Source organism: Cuculus canorus, chromosome 3 (assembly GCF_017976375.1).
Source record: "Cuculus canorus isolate bCucCan1 chromosome 3, bCucCan1.pri, whole genome shotgun sequence".
Lineage (NCBI taxonomy): Eukaryota > Metazoa > Chordata > Aves > Cuculiformes > Cuculidae > Cuculus > Cuculus canorus.
Window position 1 is genome coordinate 85,893,876 of NC_071403.1, and position 22,809 is coordinate 85,916,684.

At 41.5% G+C, this 22,809-nt stretch overlaps 1 long non-coding RNA gene across 7 annotated transcripts in view; it reads right to left on the reverse strand.

Moving 5' to 3' along the window:
- The window catches only part of LOC128851810 (uncharacterized), a 126,620-nt gene that overhangs the window by 99,004 nt on the left and 4,807 nt on the right, over positions 1–22,809 (reverse strand). For 3 of the 7 annotated variants that reach the window (XR_008449290.1, XR_008449294.1, XR_008449289.1), the window contains exon 1: positions 4,669–4,742. The exons of 1 other annotated variant lie outside the window; for it this stretch is intronic. This is a non-coding gene — a long non-coding RNA (uncharacterized LOC128851810). Of the gene's footprint in view, positions 1–4,668; positions 4,743–22,809 lie in introns of those variants that run through there. 3 more of the 7 variants (XR_008449293.1, XR_008449292.1, XR_008449297.1) reach the window with 3 other exon arrangements.

A 22,809-nucleotide genomic window follows, 5' to 3' on the forward strand; every position in this document is an offset into this window, starting at 1 on the left:
GGGAGGGAATCCTCACCAAGAGCTCAGCTGCTCAGCAGCTCACCCAGCTGCTGGGATGTTTCTTTTGGTGTCACTCAGCAGAAATGAATTGTTCACGTAATCCATAACACAGGTCCCTTTAAAACATTTCAAACAAAAACTGAAAGCAACAACAAAATCTTTTTCTTAGAGCATTCCAAGCAATTTTACAGAGATTAATTATCCTCACTAATTTTTGCCATTCCATATATTTCAGCTCTCCCATAGAAACTAATCCACTGGATTTCAAATTATGGCACAATTAGCATGAAATTAATTAGTATCTGACCTATCCCCTAGTTTTCCTGCAGCCGAGAATGCCAATTTTTAATATAAGCCTAAAGCAAGAACTGTAAGACTAACGCAGCCAATGGGACAAAGGACTTTTAAATTAAAGAGAGAGAGTTTAAAAAATGCAATTTACAACCAAAAGCATTTTCCTGACAACATCCCCCAAACTCCTGTCCTCAAACAGTGCAGAGAAATATTTTGACTCCACTCAACATTCACAGAGTTAGTTCACTTGTAAAGCCTGTTATCACCCCTCCCATCTTTTAAAATACTTATGGCCTTTCAGTAGCAGAGTCTATAGTTATCAATTAGCAATGCCTTTTAGTCCCATCATGCAAAGTTTCTTTTTCACATAACCTCTCCAGATGCCTGTAAGGATTTTTAAGTCCATCGTATATATATAATCAGTCCCCCAACTGTATCTTAGCCTTCACAATTTCCTGCATCATTTATAGACCTCTGCAGTCTCTCTCTTTGCCACTGTACATATTTTCCACATTCCTTCAGGCTCCTATTCACTATCTAGTACTGAAATTTCTTCCCCTCCTTTCACTTCAGACAATTTCAGCCATCATTAACTGAACACTCCTGTTATTCTTTTTCATAGTTGCTTCCATCACTGCCATCCTTGCCTCCCACATGGAGTCTGTGATTCACAGATGTCCCACAACATTTAACTCTTTTGCTCACCCTGGCTGGAGTAGTTCATAGCAGCCCAGCAAGATCATCTCATTGAGAAGACTACAATATAATTGCCAGCATGGAAAAGTGGTGGGATGACTCACGTAACTGGAGTGCTGCTATGGCTGGCTATAAACTCTTCAGGTGGGATAGGCGAGGAAGGAGAGGCAGTGGGTTAGCCTTCTATGTTAGAGAGTGTTTTGATACCCTAGAGCTTAATGATGGTAATGATAGGGTTGAGTGCTTATGGGTAAAAATCAGCAGAGCACCTAACAAAGCACATATCGTGGTGGGGGTCTGCTGTAGACCGCTCAGCCAGGAAGAAGAGGCTGATGACTTATTCTACAAGCAACTGGGAGAAGTCTCACGATCGCTAACCCTTGTCCTTGTGGAGGACCTCAATTTGCCAGATGTCTGCTGGAAGTAAAATACAGCAGGAAGAAAACAGTCTAAGAGGTTCCTGGAGTGTGTGGAAGATATCTTCCTGACACAACTGGTGAGTGAGCTGACTAGGTAAGGTGTCCTGCCGGACCTGCTGTTTGTGAACAGAGAAGGCCTTGTGGAAGGTGTGATGGTTGGAGGATGTCTGGGGCATAGCAATCACGAGATGGTAGAATTTTTAGTTCTAGGAGAAGTAAGGAAGGGGGGTCAGCAGAATAGCCACCCTGGTCTTCCAGAGGGCAGACTTTGGACTGCACAGAAGGCTGGCTGATAAAGTTTCATGGGAGACAGTCCTAAAGGGCAAAGGAGCCCTAGAGGGCTAAATGGTCTTTAAGAAGGAAAACTTGGTGGTGCAAGAACAGACCATCCCCATGTGCCAGAAAATGGTCTGGTAGAGGAGCAAACCATGTTGGTTGAGCAGAGAGATCTGGATGGATATCAGAAAAAAGAGAAAAGTATATGAGCTTTGGGAGAACAGGCAGGCATCTCAGGAGGACTATGGGGATGAAGTGAGATCATGCAGAGAGAAAATCAGAAGGGCTAAAACCCAACTAAAACTTAGAGTGGCCAATTCTGTGAAAGATAATAATAAAAAAAAATCTTTCTACAAGCATATCAGCAATGAAAGGAGGGCCAAAGAGAATCTTCATCCTTTACTGGATGCAGGGGGAACATTAGCAAAAAAGGACAAGGATAAGGCTGAGGTACTTAATGCCTTCTTTGCCTCAGTCTTTAATAGTAAGGTAAGATGTTCTGTAGGTACTCAGCCTTATGAGCCAGAAGACCTGGAGGGATAGCAAAACAAAGCTCCCATGATCCATGAGGAAATGGTTAAAGACCTGTTTGGCCAATTAGACATTCACAAGTCTATGGGGCCAGATGGGATCCACCCAAGGGTATTAAGAGAGCTGGCAGAAGTTCTTGCCAAACCCCTTTCCATCGTCCACCAGCAGTCCTGCATGACTGGCGATGTTCCACTTGACTAGAGGCTGGCTGATGTTACACTCATTTACAAGAAGGACAGGAGGGAGAATCCAGAAAACTACAGGACTGTAGTTCTGACCTCAGTGCTGGGGAATATCATGGAACAGGTCAACTTGAGTGCTATCACATGGCACATGCAAGACAATCGGGTCATCAGGCCCAGTCATCATAGGTTTATGAAAGGCAAGTCCTGACAAACTAACCTGATCACCTTCTATGACAAGGTGACCCGCTTAACGGATGACAGAAAGGCTGTGAATGCAGTGTACTTGGACTTCAGTGAAGCCTTTGATACCGTTTCTCACAGGATTCTACTTGAGAAACTGGCTACCACTGGCCTGAACAGGCATCTCTCTGATAGGTAAAAAAATGGCTGAATGGGTAGGCCCAAAGAGTGGTGGTAAATGGAGCTAAATCCAGTTGGAGGCCAGACACAAGTGGTGTCCCCAGGCCTCAGTGCTAGGTCCAGTTTTGTTCAATATCTTTATGAATGACCTGGATGAAGGGTTCAGATTGGACATTAGGAAAGACTTCTTTACAGAAAGGGTCATTGGCCACTGGCAGAGGCTGCACAGGGAGGTGCTTGAGTCATCATCCCTGGAGGTATTTAAAAGGTGGGTAGATTAAGTGCTTAGGGATATGATTTAGTAGTAGACAGGTACTTGGACTTGATCTCAAAGGCCTTTTCCAACCTAGAGATTCTATGATTCTATGATCCCTTGTGACATCAGTTTTAAATTAGAAAACAAGACCTGTGCTCACAGAATTAGTCATAAAATTGTTCAGGTTGGAAAAGACCTTTAGGATCATTGAGTCCAGCCGTAATCCTAACACTGCCAAGTCTACCACTAAACTATGTCGCTAAGCATCACATCTACACACCTTTTAAATACCTCCAAGGATGATGAGGTACACTTCCCTGGGCAGCCTGTTCCAGTGCTTGACAACCCTTTCCGTGGAGAGATCTTTCCTAATATCCAATCTAAATCTCCCCTGTCAGAACTTGACAATATTTCCTCTCATCCTATTGCCCGTTGCTGGGGACAAGAGACCAGCCTCTACCTCACTACAATCTCCTTTCAGGCAGTTGTAGAGAGCAACAAGATCTCCCTTCAGCCTCCTTTTCTTCAGGCTAGACAATCCCAGTTCCTTCAGCTGCTCCTCATAAAACTTGTGCTCCAGACTCTTCACCAGCTTCGCTGCCCTTCTCAGAACATGCTCCAGCAGCTCAATGTCCATCTTATGAAAGTCCGAAGGAACCTTTCTTCTTGACCTGCCATCATCAAAAGTTGTTACTGCTTTTGCAAAACTGAATGACAAGCTCTCCCTTATCTTGAAAGGACAACAATTCCTGGTGCGAACTTGTGTACTCTACTGCCTGTGCACTATGAAATCACAGTACAGACACAGCTTTAAGGGGAGGATTTTGCAGCCTTGAAAGTGAACCGTCCAGATGATAATCTCATCACAGCATCAAAACAAGCAGCTTGGATGAGGTTCACAGTAGAAATGGGACTTTAAATAAAAGGACATTTGCAGGCACTGCAGAGAAAACAAAAATGGAAGGGTATAGAAGAGGCATGCAGTATACAGAGAAGCTCCTAAAGAACCTATATACACCCATATAGATTCAATGCATATCATACAGAGAATACACTTTGCTTTCTTCAGTACAGACAACATTTAAAATCAAGATCTTGGTCAAGAGAGCTTCAGTACTGTTAGCCTTCGACAACACTGACACTCAAACCATGGACAATTAAAAAGAGAAAGAAGGAAAAAAACATCCTAGACAAGCACAATATATTTTCAAGATTAGATTTTCATTTCATAAATCTTCAGTTCACCTGGACATTTACTGTTGTTATGGTTTGACAGCTCTGGCTTTCTACACTGCATTGACTGTTCTTTCATTCTGTGGGTGCCAATATTGGTTTTTTTTCAAGGTTTGGGTTTTTTGGTTTTTTGTTTTTTTTTCCCAAAGATGAAAAGAGAGTGCCCTGCTTTTTGATGAGGTTGCAGCAACCATTGCCTTAAACCACAGCACTCCAAACTATTCTGAACTTCAGTAAACAGCCCTAAAACCCCCTCTCCTGCTATTCTTCTTCCTTTTGGTAAAACAAAATCAAAATAATTTGTTTGTTCCCTTCCAAACTCAGACAGATTAGGGGTCCAGGGAAAAGCCAGAGAAGGAAAACAGTATCAACAGTCATAGCCTAGTCTAACAGCAGGAGAATTCTGCCTCATACTCACACATATGTTGGTCAGAGGAGGCAAGAGTGAAAGTGCAGTCCAGCAGCTGGGCTCTGCTTCTGCTGAGGTTACCCTTATGCACACAGATGTCATCCACTGTTCTGGACCCAGCCCAAGAGGAGGGGAAACAGCAGGACCTGTTACAATCTGCCCCAAACGGGTATTGCAATTACATGTGCCAGCACAACACAGTATGTCAATTCATTTCTGGTGCACACATTTCCACATCATTTGCCCACTTTCCAGCAACAGCAGGCAATTTCAGAGACTCCTTTTAGTCGGGTGTCAAACTGATGAACCAAAACAAGGTGTCCTTTAACTTCATTTCTCTTCTCCTACCCCTAAACGCTTATTTCAGACAGGAACAATCTATGATAACCTGGCTTACACTAACCCTTCACCTTTCCAGAATCCACAATACTAATTCTTATAATAAAGCCTATTTTAAACATTTTTTTAATCCTCTAAGAAAACCAATTTCATCCTTGAATGTTCCATTGATCTACAGTAAATAAATAGGCATTAGGGAGAAGCATTGTTTATTTATTTGCTTGCCACTTAGAATTTAATCCTGGGATTCTAAAGGGATGATTATAAATTTCTTTAACAGTCCCTAGGGTATGTTTTGAATGTAGCCATCTAAGATAGGACTCTTGCACTCCAGGATGCCGGTACATTACAGCTTTCGAAAGACTGTAGCTAAATAGCACTCATTTATTATAAAGAGGGATGAGTAGTAATTCCAGGGCACACACTAGATGAGATTTCACTGCTGTCTAGTCCCTGTACAGTACAGAATGTATCTGGGAGCTTTCCAAAGCCTGCTTATATACAGCACAGCCTCGCTAAGGGAGTTACTGGCAAAATCTTCCCAGTAAAGCAAGAGGTTTGGAGCTTCTTCAGTTGAAGAGCAACATCCACTTATCAAGCCGAGTTTGTAGAGTCACAGCTTTGTGGTCATGGGAAGGATTATGTACCATAGAATCACAGAATAGCTTGGGTTAGAAGGGACCTGAAAGATCATTCAGTTCCAAACCCCCTGCCAAGGTCAGGGACACCTCGCACCAGACAAGGCTGCTCAAGGCCCCATACAACCTGGCCTTGAACACTTTCAGGGATGGGGCATCCACAGCTTCCCATGGCAACCTGTTCCTGTGCCTCACCATCCTCATTGTGAAGAATTTCTTCCTAATGTCTAGTCAAAAACTTCGCCCGTCCAATTTAAAGCCATTCCCCATTGTCCTGTCACTACACTCTCTTGTAAAAAGTCCTCCCAAGCCTTCTTGTAGGCCCTCTTCAAGTACTGGAAGATCACTATAAGGTCTCCCCAGAACCTTCTGTTCTCCATGCTGAACAACCCAAACCTTCTCAGACTGTTCACATAGCAGAGATGCTCCAGCCCGCTGTTCATCTTCATAGCCCTCCTCTGGACCCATTCCAACAGTTCCATATCCTTCTTATGTTGTGGATAACTATCTGTCGTCTTATACTGGAAAAACTTAGCTCAGTGGCTGCTTCATTCAAACTTTCATTCATGTTGAAAATCAAAGGAGGGTGTTTTTTTGAAAACACAGGCTGAGAGATGCAGTGTTGGAAGGGGGCAGAAAGGTCACTGCAGCCAGTTATATACAATTGCAAGCATCAAGTCTGCTTGAACATCAGCTCCTGCCATCACAAGGTCATAAACTCAACTCCTGACACCAGAAATAAAAAGCTTAACTCTTAAAGACTGGAAGTGATGAAGATATCATATATCCAGGAAAGCAGTGGTTAATCACTCTTCCAACTCAAAAAAAAAAAACAAACAAAAAAATACCAAAAGCACCTCATTTCCTATTTTGTCAAGAGGGAAAAGCCATCCACTAATCACAAAACTCTTCCTTCAAAGTACATCTGGGATATCATTAGGTCATGGTGTTGGATAAACTAACTAGACTGAAATTCTGTTCTAGGTTTTCCAGATCTCTGATCATTCTCCTCGTGTTCTTTCCTAAGCCCTTCTTGATCAGTCAGCACAACTGCAGCAAGAAACTGTAATAGAATGAGTAATCTCTTCAAGCAACACATTTCTACTCCCTTTCCAGAGAGCAGGAGGACATAATTCAGTGTGGAGAAGTGAAAGAAATGGCTGCACAGCAATACAATCTTGCCTAAATGCTTTGGAGACTCCAGATCCCCAGTGCATGTCAACACACACCCTGAAAGAGTAGCTGGGCCATAGCACTAGGTTGTATACAGACTAACAAAATACTCAACATAGTGAGGATGAAGTCTGCTTTGTGTCACTGGAGAAAATTAGGTTGATATCTAGCAGATGAAATTTGCCAGTAAAAAAAGAATTGTTCACATTGTGTTTGTATTTTGGGAGACATTGCTAATCTGATGTACATCCACAATACATGCGGGTATTGAGTGTAACCTTGCTGTAGATGACCTCCAACCTGCAATGCAAGTCCTTCTAGGACACAAAGTCTCAGGATAACAGTCTTTTTCACTGAATTTATTAAACTCCTTCATGCTTTTATTAATAAAAGACTAATCACATTCATTAGAGCCAGGTGCTGAACAAATTTCTCATTTGTTTTTGGAAAGGAGACCACCTCTGTTCCCACATCATTTCATCTCTGGTCTCCTGTTGCTCATTTTGAAGTACAGGTCTGGTGCTCAGGGTTACAGACACTAAGGTGGTCTCATTCCCAAGAATATCTATTATACCATAACACAAAGGCAAAAGCAGTCAATCTATCTGCACTGGATCCAGGAAAGCACAGATCCAGGACTGGGGCAAAAAGACAGACAAGGTTTACATTGGATGCTGGCCATCAAAGAAGAGACCTTGGCCCTCATGATCCCCCAGTTTATGCCAAGTATGACACATGTGGCATGGAAAAATCTGTTGGTCAGTTTGGGGTCACCTGTCCTGTCCACTCCCCCCTGCAGGTGCGACCCCTTTTCAACCCTTTCACTTATGGCATTCAACCAACTGTGAGGATGGTCTTGGTTTCTATAGGAGTAAATATAAGCTATGGCCTTTCTAAACACCAATGCTCTACGTTATCACTTCTAGAGGGAAACACAGTCCAAAAAACATGCAGTTAACTTTCAGAAGATGAAGTTACTTAGTTGAGGCTTCGCTGACAAGTTAGAAAATTGATTCTAATTTAGCTCAAACCAGAACAGTGACTTGTCCCAAATTATGGTGGAAAATGACAACGTAATTTGGAACAGAATCCTCATCTGCAGAGACCTGAATGGCATCTTTACTATGTGGTCAAAACTGCTCAAACTGAGAATGTCACCGCTGATACCAGGCTGCACACAGGAACACAAGGGCTCAGTTTCCTTTAGCTCATCTGCAAACTAGAATTTGGAGGATAAATTGTGTTCCTCAGTAAATAGAGATTCAGTTAATGCTTTGAATCACACAGTACAGAGTGGAAAACTCCTGTCTCTTCTAGATTATATTTAAGTCAGACACAAAGAGTTTTGCCAGGCAAATCATGCACACAACAATTACTTGAAGCTTATGAGAAAACCCTCCAAGGGCTCATCTTGCTTCTTGAAGAGCCAACACACAGAGGAGTTCCCTGCAATGCCTTTCATGATCTCTATTGTTCACAGAGTACTAAAGTAATGAATAGTCTTTCTTTTTCCAAGTTTCAGTCACAGAATGAGCATGCTAGTATTAAAAGGAAAACAAAAGTGCAGAAATGCCAAGATACTATGTAACACACAGCCATTCATCACTTGCATTGATGCACAGTGTTACAAATTTTATCTAATCAACTGACATTTTAAGTAGGGGAAAATTTAACAAGAATAACAATGTGGTGACAATTTAGTCTTTCTTCCCCCTCCATAAAAACACTGCCTTCTGTTTGGTCTAGATTCAGGTCAAGACATTTCACTAATTTGCTAGTCATTAAAAAGATATTTTTATACCCAGCCTGTAATATTATACTCTTCAGTGATTATGATAGTTCCCAACAGAATTCCAGACTTGAAAATGAAGGCTGGGAAGCTGAGCTGCAATTATGATACTTTAAATAATTCCACAAAAGTAGAACCACTGTTAAATAATTTATAGTCTTTGATCTTGTCACAGATCTACTGAAATCTTCACATCACTCAAGCTAAATATTTTCAAACAGAAATGGGATAGGTTACTTCCCTCCACTCCCTTCTGTCACTGTGGGAGCTGGCTGAGGAAAATAACAGTGCCAGGGGCCAAACTCTTAGTTACTTTGGTGTAAGCTCCTTCAGAGCAACTTGTGTGAAAATTTGTCCTCCAGGGCTTAAGCACACTCAGAAATAAGTCTTTCATCACAGCACCTTGAAAGGTTGAGAAAGTAGTGGTTATTTTTCAAACAGATTTCCCTCCAAAGTGACATTATTCCCAATATTTTAGAAAACAGAAACAATACTTACCAATTCTGCATTTTGTACAACTATAGGAAGCAGAGACAAGAGATGCTCCATGCAGGACACCAGCCTTTGTGGAGCAATGTGGGTCCATGCCAGGGAGCCTCATGCAAGAGGTCCAGCCATGCTGTCAAACCTCAGCAGATGCCATAGGACCTAGAGAGGCACTGAAGGTGGCCAGTTCCCTCAAGTGACAGTCAGCTACCAAGAGGCTGGTAACCAGGAGAAGGCAGCTTGTGTTAAATTGTGTGGTTAGGAAAAAACAAAACAAAACAAAACAAAACAAAACAAAACAAAACAAAACAAAACAAAACAAACCTGTATTTTATGCTCTAATCAGTCACAACACGCCTTACTGTCCAACTAGTACGGGATATGGACTAATCACAGATACTATCAAGAGTGCTGGCCAAAGAAACCTGTTCTCTACTGAAAATTGGGTCCCCTAGTTAAAAACATCTTGGAAAGGAACATTCAGAAACTTAAGTGCAAATTAAAGGCTCAGATGCAGTTCGATAAAGCTCTCATTAACCGACCCCCAGCACATTACACAAGTCAGGATAATACAGCTTAAATGCCTCTCACTGGAGGTGAAACAGAGGCTGCATCATGCTGCAGCCCAGGAAGCCTATGTACATGCATACGTACAATTACAATGGCTTCACTGACAGACAACTTGTTAAATTGACATAACTTAACTGTGTCAGGGTCCTAAGACTAATGAAACATGTAAAGTATGACAGAAGTAAACAGCAGCTTTCCAGGAAACCCTTAATTTGCATTCTAATTAATGTAATGTGGGGCAGAAATCATAAATAAAGGATTCAATCACAGCTCACGGTATAATAGGCAGACTGCTTTTACACACCTGATATCACAGGCAAGTACTAATGTGGGGTTATGGAAGACTCCAGACCTAAACAAGCTATTCACGTCTACAAATGACAAAGAGCACCATCACCAAAAGAAAGAAAAAAAAAAACGGTTTTCAAGGTGCAATTTCTCTTTTAAAACTTTCTCTCCCTGGGAATAAATCACATCTGTTTCAGAAGACAGCAAGTGCAAAGAAAATTTCATTTAGAAGAGTGTGCTTGCAGGTGTGACAAACAAGATTTGAACACTACACCTTCAGGCTCTTTTACCGCTGGAGATGAGGACTGTAGGCCTCACACCCGAGTGCCTCAGTAAAGATTCAAGTGTCACTTTACCAACGGCTTAGAGAAGTCTTCCCAGAAGAGCTGCCACCACCAGGGACCCTTGCGCATGCTCCCTGGCCCTAAGACAGGATGCAAACATCTGAAAAGATGGATCTATTTGCCCAAAATGCCCTGTACAGCTCATTCAACTGAGAGGGATCAGGAAAAAAACAGAATCTGAAAGAGTTCAATAGTCTGCAAGGGTGCATGAATGACACTGAAATGCAAGAGCACTGGGTCTGAATATTGCTATTATATTTGCCAGTCCTGTCACACAGAGCATATTGCCTGCAACAGGCACTTTTTTTTTTTTGCATCTGGCAAAGTCTGAGGATGGATCCCTGGTTTGTTCTCACCTGTAGCCTCATTATGTCACCATTGCAGCATTTCAGCCATTCCCTCCTAGGGAACATATCATGAGGTTAACTCTGACTGGTAAGCTCTGAATACAGTTGGGCAGCAGAAAAGGAGGCTGGTTGCATTTAGTCACAGTGAACTCATCTACACAAAACCATGCAGAAATTGAATTTTGATGTCATTTCTGTGTGGGATAGTACATGTGGTTTCTGTTACTTCAAGAGCACTTTACTAAGTGTGGAGTATTTATTAAATGTAATAAAGTCAAGTGCAAGCTCTTTTTTAGGTCAAATCTTTCAAAGATTTTCCTTAAACTTCATATAAACGATCTTTGTGTAGGTCATGGAGGTTTTCTTCAGGGCTTATAAGCAGTCTGAATTGAGAATAAAGACTTATTAAAATAACACAGAATTGATATGACAAATACAGAAAGTCCCCAACACACCACTTTTGGGATCCAAAGATATAATTACATTCTACAGCAAACAGGTAGATGCATCAGTTTAGTCCAGTTGCTGGATTAAATTAGCCCTGCGACTACCCTCTGCAAGCAATGCTGCACCTTGTCCTTCGGGAAGGGAAGGTGGAGGGCAACCCTCTCCTCTTCCACACAAGGAAGAGGAGCTTCCTCTCCAGAAGACTATTCTGGGGCTTCATCCAGATTACTTTTAAGTAATGCCCTCCTGGGATTTGCCTGTGAATACATAGACAATGTGAAGACGTGCTCAGCACTGGCTCTAGCAGCTGCAGCTCACGGCTACGTCCAGCCATGGTAAAGCTTTGTAGCAGGGGCCAGGTCCATGAATGCTGGTGTTGAGTCCTGGGGCGTTCCACCCACGCTGTCTTTCTGCCTCGGCTGGGGGCAGACAAGCCACCACCAGGATTAGCAGACTGCAAAGGGTTACCAAGCCCTGGGAAATTCAGGCACAGGGGCATAGTCCATATTAGCAGAGGAGCACACAGCATTTTCACAAGAGGGGAGCGAAAATGATTTGCTGTTTGGGAGCCATTTCATGCCACCCTCAGACAAGTCCCTTGTAGAAGTCAGCGGGATCCTCCTCTGGTTATGGACTGCAGCAGGATTTGGCTTCGACTCTGAAGAAAAGGGATTCATAGGGGAAGCTTTTGGTAGCAGCATGTACACAAGGGAAGTTGGGCACAACAGCGTTTTTCTTTCATAATCTCCCTGCTCCTGAAAGGCCACCCATGGGACGCAGCCATCTCTTGTGTCGCTATTGTTTTCAGTGGATGTGTGCCACGCATTAACAGCTGGGGTGGAGCAGAGGGAGCTCCCAAGCCTCGCACAGAAGACAAAGACTGCCCTCTGCCTTTCTGTCTTCAGAGGCCACTCATAGCACACACACACAAAAAAAGGCAGAAAGCAGAGGCTGGCAAGGGCACAAGATTACAGCTACAGGATTATTGTTCCAAAATAGGCTTCAACAACGCCCAAGCTAATTCCTACTGCCAGCGTGTCAGCAATGGAAGGAGGTCTCCTGAAAGAGTTAGAGGGCACCTGGAGCAGATCACCCTAGAGCGCTAATTTAGGAACCACATACTCCAGCTTAAGAACCAGAGGCTACACAGTAGTGAATTAGAACAAACAGGCAGTCTAACACTCACTGCGTATTAAGTTCATCACTGCTGGGCTCAGCTCCTCTGTTACAGAGAGGATGCAGCTGAGAAAGCCACCAAGTGAGGATGGAGGTGCAGCAGAGCTGGCTCCCGTTGTTTACCAGAACAGCCCACAGACAGCAGGACTAACTTCAGCTCTTCCTCCTTCGAAAGGACAGAGCTCTTTCCAAGACCTCAAGGCTCAAGAACCCTTTCTCAGAGCAGTGTGTTTTAAGGAGTAGAGCTGGGTTTCTGTGCAACCTTACACTTCTTTTCTTCCTTAGTTTTCTCTTTGGGGCGGGGGGAATCATTCCCTGCAGAAGCAGGATGGGAGTTAGCAACAGCAGAGTCATCAGAAGCCTTGTGTGTCAAATAACAACATATCTTACAAATAAAAAAAAATACAAATCATAAACGAAGGGCCCAGCTCTGAGAGGCTTGTCCCTGGAAAGGTGTCAGTGCACATGCATTTGGACTGCTGCTGCCCTCAGGCTGCCTGAAGGAAGTTTTGACCCAGGATATCAATACAGCTTATTTGATACAGAGCTAACCAGGCTGGGGCTCAGAGGTCTGTTTACATTACAAGACTGTCGGCCTTCGGGAGATTAACACCTAGAGAAAACACATCTGTTTGTTTTGGGTGAGGTTACAATTTAAATTCTTATGTTATCACACAAATGAGACATGATAGATAATCAATGCCCTGTGATAGCTAGTACCGAGGAACTGAGCTAATTTTGTTTTGAAGGATCACTGTCCAGCATATCATTCCTTCCATGTTCATTTATAAAGTCAGATCAGGCATTTATTTTTCTGAGACTTTTATGAATTCATATCTATATTTTCATCTCTCATCATAAAGCAAAACTGCCTGGATTATGTCAATTCTGTGCTTTTTTGAAGCAATATAAAATATACTATATTGTTGCAAAACATTATGTCACAGAAATCATACAGATGTCAGACTAAAAGGAAATTTAAGAGGACATGCAGTCTATCTTCTTACCCAGAAGTGGCATCAAGTTTACTTCCAGCCATGACAGATGTCTGTCAAACTTCCTAAAATCTTCAAAAGAGAGTCTACAACATCCCTAGGTAATTTATTCCAGTGATTAACAGTCCTACATAGACAGATGTTTTTTAAACTACCAAAAGCCTTGTTTTGCTACCAGTGAAGCCAATCTCGAAATTTATTTTCACATCTTTAATCCATACCTTGGGTAATTCCACCGCTTTTAAAACACTGACATCTGAACGTAAGTCTACAGATACACTGAACCTTTCAATATTAAATTCAGAGACACAGTGGTGATCCGGGGAGAGAGAGCAAGTAGCACAGATCAGGGTCAGCAGCACTGCTGAGAGGTAGGTGTGCGATACACTTTTCACATGCTTGAGCAAGTAAAGCACTGATCTGCTAAATCTGAGTTCAGGTAGGTTTTACAGAGAGCCTTCTATTAAACACATGTGAGAATACAGTACTTCTGATCCTATGCTCAACAGACATGGTGACTGACAGATCTGTATCCGCTTTCTAACAACACTTGCCTAGAAGCCTTATAACCCCTCAGACACATCTTTTCTAGACAAACACAGACAAATCTTTCAATCTTTCAGCACAGATCATATTTTTTAAGTCTTGAAACATTTGGGTAATTTTTTCTGGATTACATCCCATTTTTCTGCATCAGTTTCAAAAGAAGTTAAAAACCAGACCCAAAACCCCAGCTTCTGACTTCTTGGCACTCAACAGAAATGTCTTGCACACAACAGCTTTGCTCGCATGCTGCACACTGGAAGTTGCTCTTTTAATGCAATTATCACATCTTTTATTCCTGTTCCACTTGCCAGGAACTAAAACTCCATCTTCTCTCCTGCTGCCAAGTTACTGTGTGGTTACAGATTATCTGACACAATTTTATAATCTGAATGCTGTTGTGCTGATAACTTTTTTTCCAAAGCATCACATTTATTAGTTCTTCTAATTCTGCCTTCTAAAGCACTTCTGTATCCTCTCAGAATAGTGCCCTCCTTAAATTTTACACGTTCACTTTACATCATTCAAGTCAGTAACGAAAATATTGACTGAAACCAGGTCCACAGTTAACCCTCTTCTGAGAGCAAAAGTTAATTCTCCTTTTAGCAGGGCCCCACTGTTAACTACTTTCTCAGTATGGGGTTTCAAAGAATCAGGCTCTCCCCTCTTATTCAGACCAAATTTCCCCAGTTTACATATGAGCTTGCAATGTGCCACAGTGTCAAAAGCCTGGCTTAAATCAAGATGTATCACATTTACCACTTTCACCTTATCCACTAAGCCAGTTTCCCTGTGAAGGAAGGAAATTAGATTGGTTTAACATGATTTGTTCTTGACAAATATGTGTTGACTCTTTTTTATCACCTTATTATCTGGATGGTGCTTACACACTGACTGCTTAATAATTTGTTCTGGTATCTTTTGAGATATCAAGGTTGGACTGACTGGTGCACAATTCCCAAGCCCATCTCCCTTTTTAAAGACAGATGCTATAGTCTGTTAGAAACTCGATGCAGAAAGAGACATACACCTTCAAGAGATGCAAGAGTGTGGGTATTGGGATAGTCACGTGCACAAATTTGGACAAGAAATGTTTGACTATTTTCTAGAAAGTGCGGCCAAAATCGGTACATTAAATTTAACTGTCGCATTATCTTGCAATGAGACAAAAATAAGCAAAAACTAGGGTACAAGACTAGAAGTGAATACTATCGCTATTATGTAATCTCTTCCAGCTTCCTTCCAGCGGATTATTATTTCCTACCGAGTATTTTCCACTACTTTGTTCAACAGAGATTTAAGCAAATCAGTAAATAGCTTCCCTCCACTTCCGTTTGGAAACTGTTGCATTGCTAGTCAGTTTGGTCTTACTGAAATAATAATTCAATACCGAAACACATATTTAATAGCAGCTAATTGCAACAACAAATATGTAGTAGTAACACTACCGCTCTTTTTTGGCCCATTTAGACAACTGTTTCCATCCACAGGAATTACACCCACTTGTTCTTCTATCGTTTCCCCTCTGATTTTCTGAATAGCCCATACTTTTCATGTTTCCCATTGTACACAATCACAAACACACACTAGCATCTGCAGAGGTACAGAATGCCTGACCTTGTACTTTTGGGGTGCATTTATACTAAGTGATTCCCATACTCTTGCTGTCCTCTGTCACAGTTCCGGGTGGAGAGACAGGTCTTCATCAAGGAGAGGGTCTTGCAAGGTAAAAGAATGAGAACAAGAGCACCACTATACCTACCTCCACTATAATGTCTATATAATACCTTCCCTTATATATGAGGGAATGGAATGTCTTCCCTTACCATCATTGATGTGTGTAATATACACACACACTCACATGCATGCATAGAAGCAGCTGAGTCCAGCAAAGCTAAATCCGAACATTATCCAGATACCGCCCAGATACCTCCATATATCTGTATTGAAACACCTAAGACACAGACCTCAGCTTGTGAGGGCAGGTGGAGACCTTGCTGATTCCAGCCTGTCACTTCTCTACTTTTCTGCTGATTTACTAATTCAATTCAGTCCAGTTCCATTCAAACAATTGTGGTGAACTGACATGTCTGGAGGAGAACAGGCATCCAAGCTGCTTACAAGCCAGCTAATACTCCACACCTACCACAACTCCTGCTATTTCAGATATGCCCAGCCCATTTCTATTTGTAACATGTTCAGAGTTTCAGAGGTTTGTGACCAACTGAGAATGTACCAAGTTCTCTTCATTACAATGGCTGCTTAGACTTATTTCTTTCTACCAGTCCTTGCATCTATTGAAATAAAGTGGGATTAATTTTGATGTTGACTTCAGATACCCTGTATCCTGCTCTCCCTTTCAGATGGTGGCTGGGAGTGAACTATAGCTGCAGTATCACATGATAAACCCTCTGCATGAATAAATGCTGGTTCCCATTCTCCATGCATTTAAATCAGAGGTAGTTGACCTGTTTAGGATATAATCTATTCAGATAATAAAACCCACATGGCACATAGTAAAACGTTTTAATCCATGATCCATGCATATACTTCCCTAGAAACAAAGATGGCTACAGACTGTAGCATATAAAATTTGCCCTGAGCTAGAGAGCCAAAGCCCTTTAGCACAGAGACATTTCTGAATTGTGAACTTTATAAAACCCAGCCCATAAGTTCTGCAGATGTAGATTATTGCTGAGAAAGAAATCTAAGATGTTAACTGCCAGCGTTAGCTCATACGAGCTGGTATTTGTAAGAAGTGTGCTGTATAACTTGTATTATTTTTCTCACCTTTCCTGTATAGTAAAACCCAGCTATTGTAAATTAAGGCTTTAATTTTTTTGGTGTGGGTTTGTTTGTGGGTAAGGATGTGGTTTTGTCCTCTGCCATTTCTAAAAATTGTACAAATCAAAGTGTATTTTGTAAAGGAATTTTACTACCTGTTTAATAACTTTTTAAAAGGTTCTAGTATTGCATCATGGAACTATGTATATGGAAGGGTTTTTCCTTCCTGGATGAACAAAGAACATATCCAAGTTATGCTTAGTAACATTAATGGCAGTTGCCATCCAGAAATGCCTTGTGCATTTGAACCAAAGGGATACAGAAAACTAAGCAATGTTTCAAGCAGACTAAAGACATAGGGTTTGGACACAGACCCACACAATCTGGTTAGCAGCAGACTATTCAGACTGTATCAGTTTTCCTTAAACTTATGGCTGCCTACAACTATAATTTAAGTTGTTTTTATACATAAACAGAAAGACCTATGAAGCAAATCAAGAGAGATTTGCTCAGAGGGATGCCTTAGACTGGTCACTGTTGGCTCTTTCCTTCACCTGGTTGCAGCCACACACCACTCAATTCTGAGTATCTGTGGTAGGACTTACCCAGAGGCTTTTCCTTTTGGCATTTCATGCTCTGGAGAAGCTTCTTTACATGCTGATAAAGATGCCAGATGCTTCTAAACAGTTTGCAGGGAGGCAGATATAATTAATACACAAGTTGGAAAGCACATTTGACAGGGAGAATTGTTTTGTTACCCCCAAACAACCCAGAAGCTCATAAGCGATATGTACGTACAAGTGTATCCGCTCTCACTTAAATCCCATACATTCACGCTACTCTAACTGAAGACACTGTAGTCGACTCTCATAGCTACCCATGAAGATGATTTGCAGAATAATCTAAATACTGCTGTGCAAGGAAAAGCTTGATCAATAGTCCCCATAACTTAGAAGGTATGAATTTATGTTACTTTAATGATATGTCCAAGAACATTAAGGCCAATTAAAGTCTATCCAGCTGGACATGTTTACCAAGGCCTTGGCCTTCTTTGGGTCATCACAACCACGACTTTCACCAAACTCAATGCCCAGGACTTACAGAAATAAGAATGGGATTATTTAAGCATTTTTTCCCTCTTGTTTTTTCTTCTTTTCACTCACATTCACATAAACTTGTCACCCATTTGCATACATTTGAGCAGTCTGCCTGACTATAAGGCATCTGCACTTTTATGTTCATTTCCCTGACATCTGGAGTGCTATAAATTCAATGCTTGCCTTATTTTTGTCTTTTTCTCTTTCCCCTAAACAGGTACCGGCAGTAGCACAGATCAATCCAGTCCCACTCAGATCCAATCTCACTGGAGATTTCCAAGCTTGAAAGTCTCAAATTGGACCAAAAAGTTAAAAAGTGGCGGAAAAAAATGGCCAGCAGTGTCTCTATAAGGAAAAAGCAGCATTATCATTCTGCTGCAGCAAGATTCCAAGGAAAGTATTAACAACTTAGATAAATGGCTAAAGTTGCCTCAGGGCACTCTGGAAGAGAACACTGAGGCAGGCGTCTATGACCAGCTCTCACCCACTTCTGCTACCTCCTTGCTGGGTAAGTAGGAGCTGATAGCAGCACCTCAGAGAAAAACATGCCTCAGGGAGGCTCTAGGCTGATCAATGGAGCAATTTAGCCTCCTTCCATCTCTCCCTTTAGGCTACAAGACAGCTAAGGGACTACCATGCCAGTGAGTATGGGGTACTGGACGTTGTACAGTGAGCATGAGAGCTGTATGTTCATTTAATGAGAATGTTTAGAGTAGCTGAGCACCCAACAGAGACACATGAGAACCACTTTGCAAATCTCCAAGGTATTGCAACACACAGTGCAAACGTACAATTAAGTTTCGCAAAGCTGGCCAGACACCAAAGGCTTTGGAAGTTGGCTGAACACAAAGTTCCCTGACTCTTCCCTCGACTCTCAGCTTTCCCTGCAGACTGAATCAAAAAGTACAGATAATACTAGGCTGCTCATTCTTCTGTTGCCCATACACTGATCTATTTTTCTTGCTCCGTTGGGACAGATGAAATAAGAGAAACAAAAACTGGGCCAGCCTGGTGTCTGTTGAGGGATCATCTCTTACGAACCAAGAAATGGCAAAATCCTCCTAAAGGTTCTTTGGGGAATATTTATTTTGTCCTGTGCTTTTACTTTAATTGCGTTAATCCAATAGATTTGCTAAGCGGTAAAGCCTTAACTGGCATGTCTGAGGAATGCCTGTTGGGTAATGCGTCTGCATGGGAAGAGGACTGAAAATGCAGTTTACATAAGGGCATGGACCATATGTGACAAAGAATACATTATAGTATATGTTTCCTTCATGGTAAAATATGATGAGGTAATGGGGAGCAGGGTTAAAAGCTGAAGAGAGTGTATTTATGTGTCAAGTTCAAGGGGTTGTTTTAATTTCTAAACCCGATCAATGATGACAAACTTCAGCTCTGCTTCTGTACACACTCCGATAGCCTCAAAGGGGTAACTACTGTGTGTACAGCAACCACAAGTTTCTGTGCTGGACTACTTTTATTCTCTTAAACTGGCATTTCAAGTGGTAAGCATAGTGCCAAGCAAGACACAAAAGGCAAGCAGAGAAGGGAAAGGAGTGAAGTCAAATTGTATGCAATTGATCATAATGAAAACGGGGGGGGGGGGGGGGGGGGGGGGGGGGGAGGCAAAATCAAACTTGCAGCTATTTTGCCTACCATTGACCTACACATCTTTCCTAAGATCACTCTAAGAAATCACTCATTTGATCCAACGGTTGCCTTTACAAGCTCCGTCGTGCATCAGGGGAATATTTTACCAGTGTCATTTTCTCTCCTACCAAGTTACACTACCCACAGCCTCTAGGATCACACAGGATATGTGAGCCCACAGCTTTATTGTTTTCCTTGCTGTTGTTGGCTGCCTTCACTGTTAGGGCTCAAGTCCTGTCAGCAGAAGCTTTGCAGCGGATGCACAGGGAACCTGCCTAACGTGTTACGAACTGACACAATTTCAGCAGTAGCCAGTGGTCTCACATAATGCAGTTATTTTTTCCAGGACTGTTTTCTTCTTCCAGCTGAGTTCCCAAAAAGCAGCAATGCTTTAATGGACCCACACAGTGAAAAAATGAACAACAGCAGCATCCAAAAGCCTTTTGTTCATTATTGCATCCAGCCATTCTGAAGTGCTCAGAAAAGCTGAAGGGTGAGCTTGGTTAATATTTCCTGACTGAAGTACTAAGAGCGCCTGACTCAAAGATATCATGTGTTAGAACAGCCCCACTTTCCACTACTCTACTTAAAACCTAATGTGAAATGAGTGTATCGTATGTGAAGTCTCTCAGATAGATACCTGCCGCCTTCCTCTTCCTCTTTTTGCCTGAGGACATCTCCAAGGATGAGAACACACATCTTTAGATTACCCCACGCACAAGGGCTTTCATAATGCATGAGGAAATTAGGGCCAGTCATATAGGATGATGCAGCTCTGCCACACTAACAGAGAAGATAATCCAGGGTTCAGGACTGTGGGGTGTTTTTTGAAGCAACCTACAAAGAACTTCATTTTCAGCAGTATCTCAGCTCCTGGCTCTGGAAATCTCTGCCAAGAGCTTTTCAAATGCACATTGATCAACATTACAATAAACAATTCCCACCACCTATAGATTTCTGTCTTAGAGCATAGTCAGCAGCTCAGGAGAAAGCTTTGTCCATGCTGGATATAAAAGGCAACTGGAGACACAATCAAGAGAGCTTGCTTGACCCACACAAAGCGTCACTGAATGCAAAACGAGTCATGGAGATGCCAAAGGTTCACACTGGCACAGCTATGATATGCTGAAAGGATACACATTCCATGTCTTTCCTTCTCACCATAAAAACTACTTCAAAAAAATTGCTTGATTCCATACACAGTTACCTATATGCCATGCGTACAATCTCTCTCCCTCATCATCCCTTCTGCCTCCTCCAGCTATGGCACCAAGCTACAGATGAGCAGTTTCAATTACTTGAACAATGATCTTGGAAGTAAAATATTTCCCTCCTCACCACAAATCTTTATAAGTAGTGAAATAAACACCACAATATGCCTTCTTCCAACAGCTGGGAAATTATGGTCTGACTGAAATGACATCATTCTGTTTTCCTATGGAATTTCTGTGCTGTGAGATTTCAGGGAAAAACTGTCTGGTGACTTGAGGTGGGAGACAGCATTGTGGAGAAGTGAGCAAACAAAAAAAGGTGAAACTGTCTTGGAAAGGCCTTACTGCAAAATAAATGTTTACACAAAACCAGGAAAGATTCCTTAAAAGCAGATCAGATGGGCTGTTCTTTGGCTTATAGCCATTCCTCAGCTCCAGCCTTCAATAGCCCTGTCCTAACTCTGATGCACAATATTATGATTCTCATCATCTTGTGCTGTTCTTCTCCTCTGTCGGAAGATATACTCTGGTGAGGAAATACCTGCTTGCAAACACTGCAATTCTAGCAGCTTTTCAAAGAAGCCAGCACTATATCTACACCCTGAAATTACATGTATGTTAGTGGATGGCATCAGAATGTGTGTGATCACACTGGGTAAACTGCAATCCCCATTACTACACAGAGGTGATGTAATAAAAAAAAGTTTGGCCCTAGCAAATTAGAGACAAGTCTCAAAACGTGACTCTGGACCAGAAAAGACAGACTGTAAAATGTTTGATGGTAACAGAGTCAAATCCCAAATTTGGTCAGTTGGTGAGAAGAGACAGAACTGCCAATATCTATCAAGAAGTGACAAGTTTAGTTTTTCATTGTCACGGTATTTAGAGCTGTAAGCTTCAGCTAGTTTCCACACTCAACTTTAGTCAACAGTGTGCAAAGAAAAAGGTAAATTTACATTATTTTTTTCCTGACCTGTTTTTAGTTTCTTACCATGCCAGGGCCCCATGCACAGTAAGATAGCCAGAACTACCCTATTTTCACTCCCTGGCCCAACAGGCTCCAGTATTCTTAAAGGTCTGGCAACCTTCCCCAACAGTTTCTCAACCACAATTCTCAGTAGCAGTCAGTACAATTTGGCACTCCATAGATGGATCAAAAGAAAAAAAATAAATCATTCAAGCCAAAGAGAAATTCTGAATTGTCCTTGGTGATCACTGTTTCACTATAAACTACCTTCTCACTTCAAATCATAGCTGTGAGAAACCACCAGCCAGCACTGTTGCTGACTTCAGGCAGTAATCAGGCTAAACATGAAAATCAGAAATTAAAAAGAGCATGTGAGTGAGAGAAAGACAAAAGATATCTTTTCTGAAATTCTTCCTCTGTTCTAACTCCTATAGTGGGCCCTGAAAAATCTTCTCATTGCTCCGAAAACACTTCAAACATCTTTAATCGCTCTAGTTTCTATATATTTTCTCTAACTTCTTCCCCTGTCTCTCCCAGTTTTTCCTGTTCTGTTGAATAATTGCATAAACAACCTAGGACAGCATGGCTAAAAAGTCAAGGCGAACATTGAAATTTCCCCCAAACCAGTGACAACCCTCAATCACCTTGCAAAGTTTTTCTACACTCTTTTTTTGTTATGAAAATGAGTGAATATCATATATTCAAACCTGAAATTCCACACGTCATTTGTTAACTTTTCTTGCTGTTGTTATTCATAAGCAATTCCACCAAATTATTAACTTTCAATTGCTGTATTTAGTGGGGTCAAGAAAAAAGAGCAATGAGGGTCTCTCCTCAATAGTACAATAATGAAGAACAAAATTGATGTACAAATGTGCATACCGCTTTAATGTATCCAGCCCTATATATAAACATAATTCTGTGTGATTTATATCCCTAATTAGATTCCCATGGCAACATTCTTCAGCTAACAATGTGTATCATAATCACCTTTTCTTCATACAAATGATTTCCTTAACTTTGCATGCATAACTTAGCAGCTTTTATTTTTAAAACTCATGTTAACAGTTTCTCTCTTGTTACCAGTAGGGGTGCTACAATAAGAAACTAATTTGCTGCAAAAATTACTCATTTGTCAAATAAGCATTAAAATAATTGTTCCCCTTTTGACTGTTACCCTGCTGTTTCCAGTCATTTTCAAAAACTAAATTATTTACTCATTTGAAAGTTCAGCTGTGCATATTTTAATTGATATTCCCTCATAGGACTCATATGGTTAATGACAATAATTAACCCAAAATGGCTG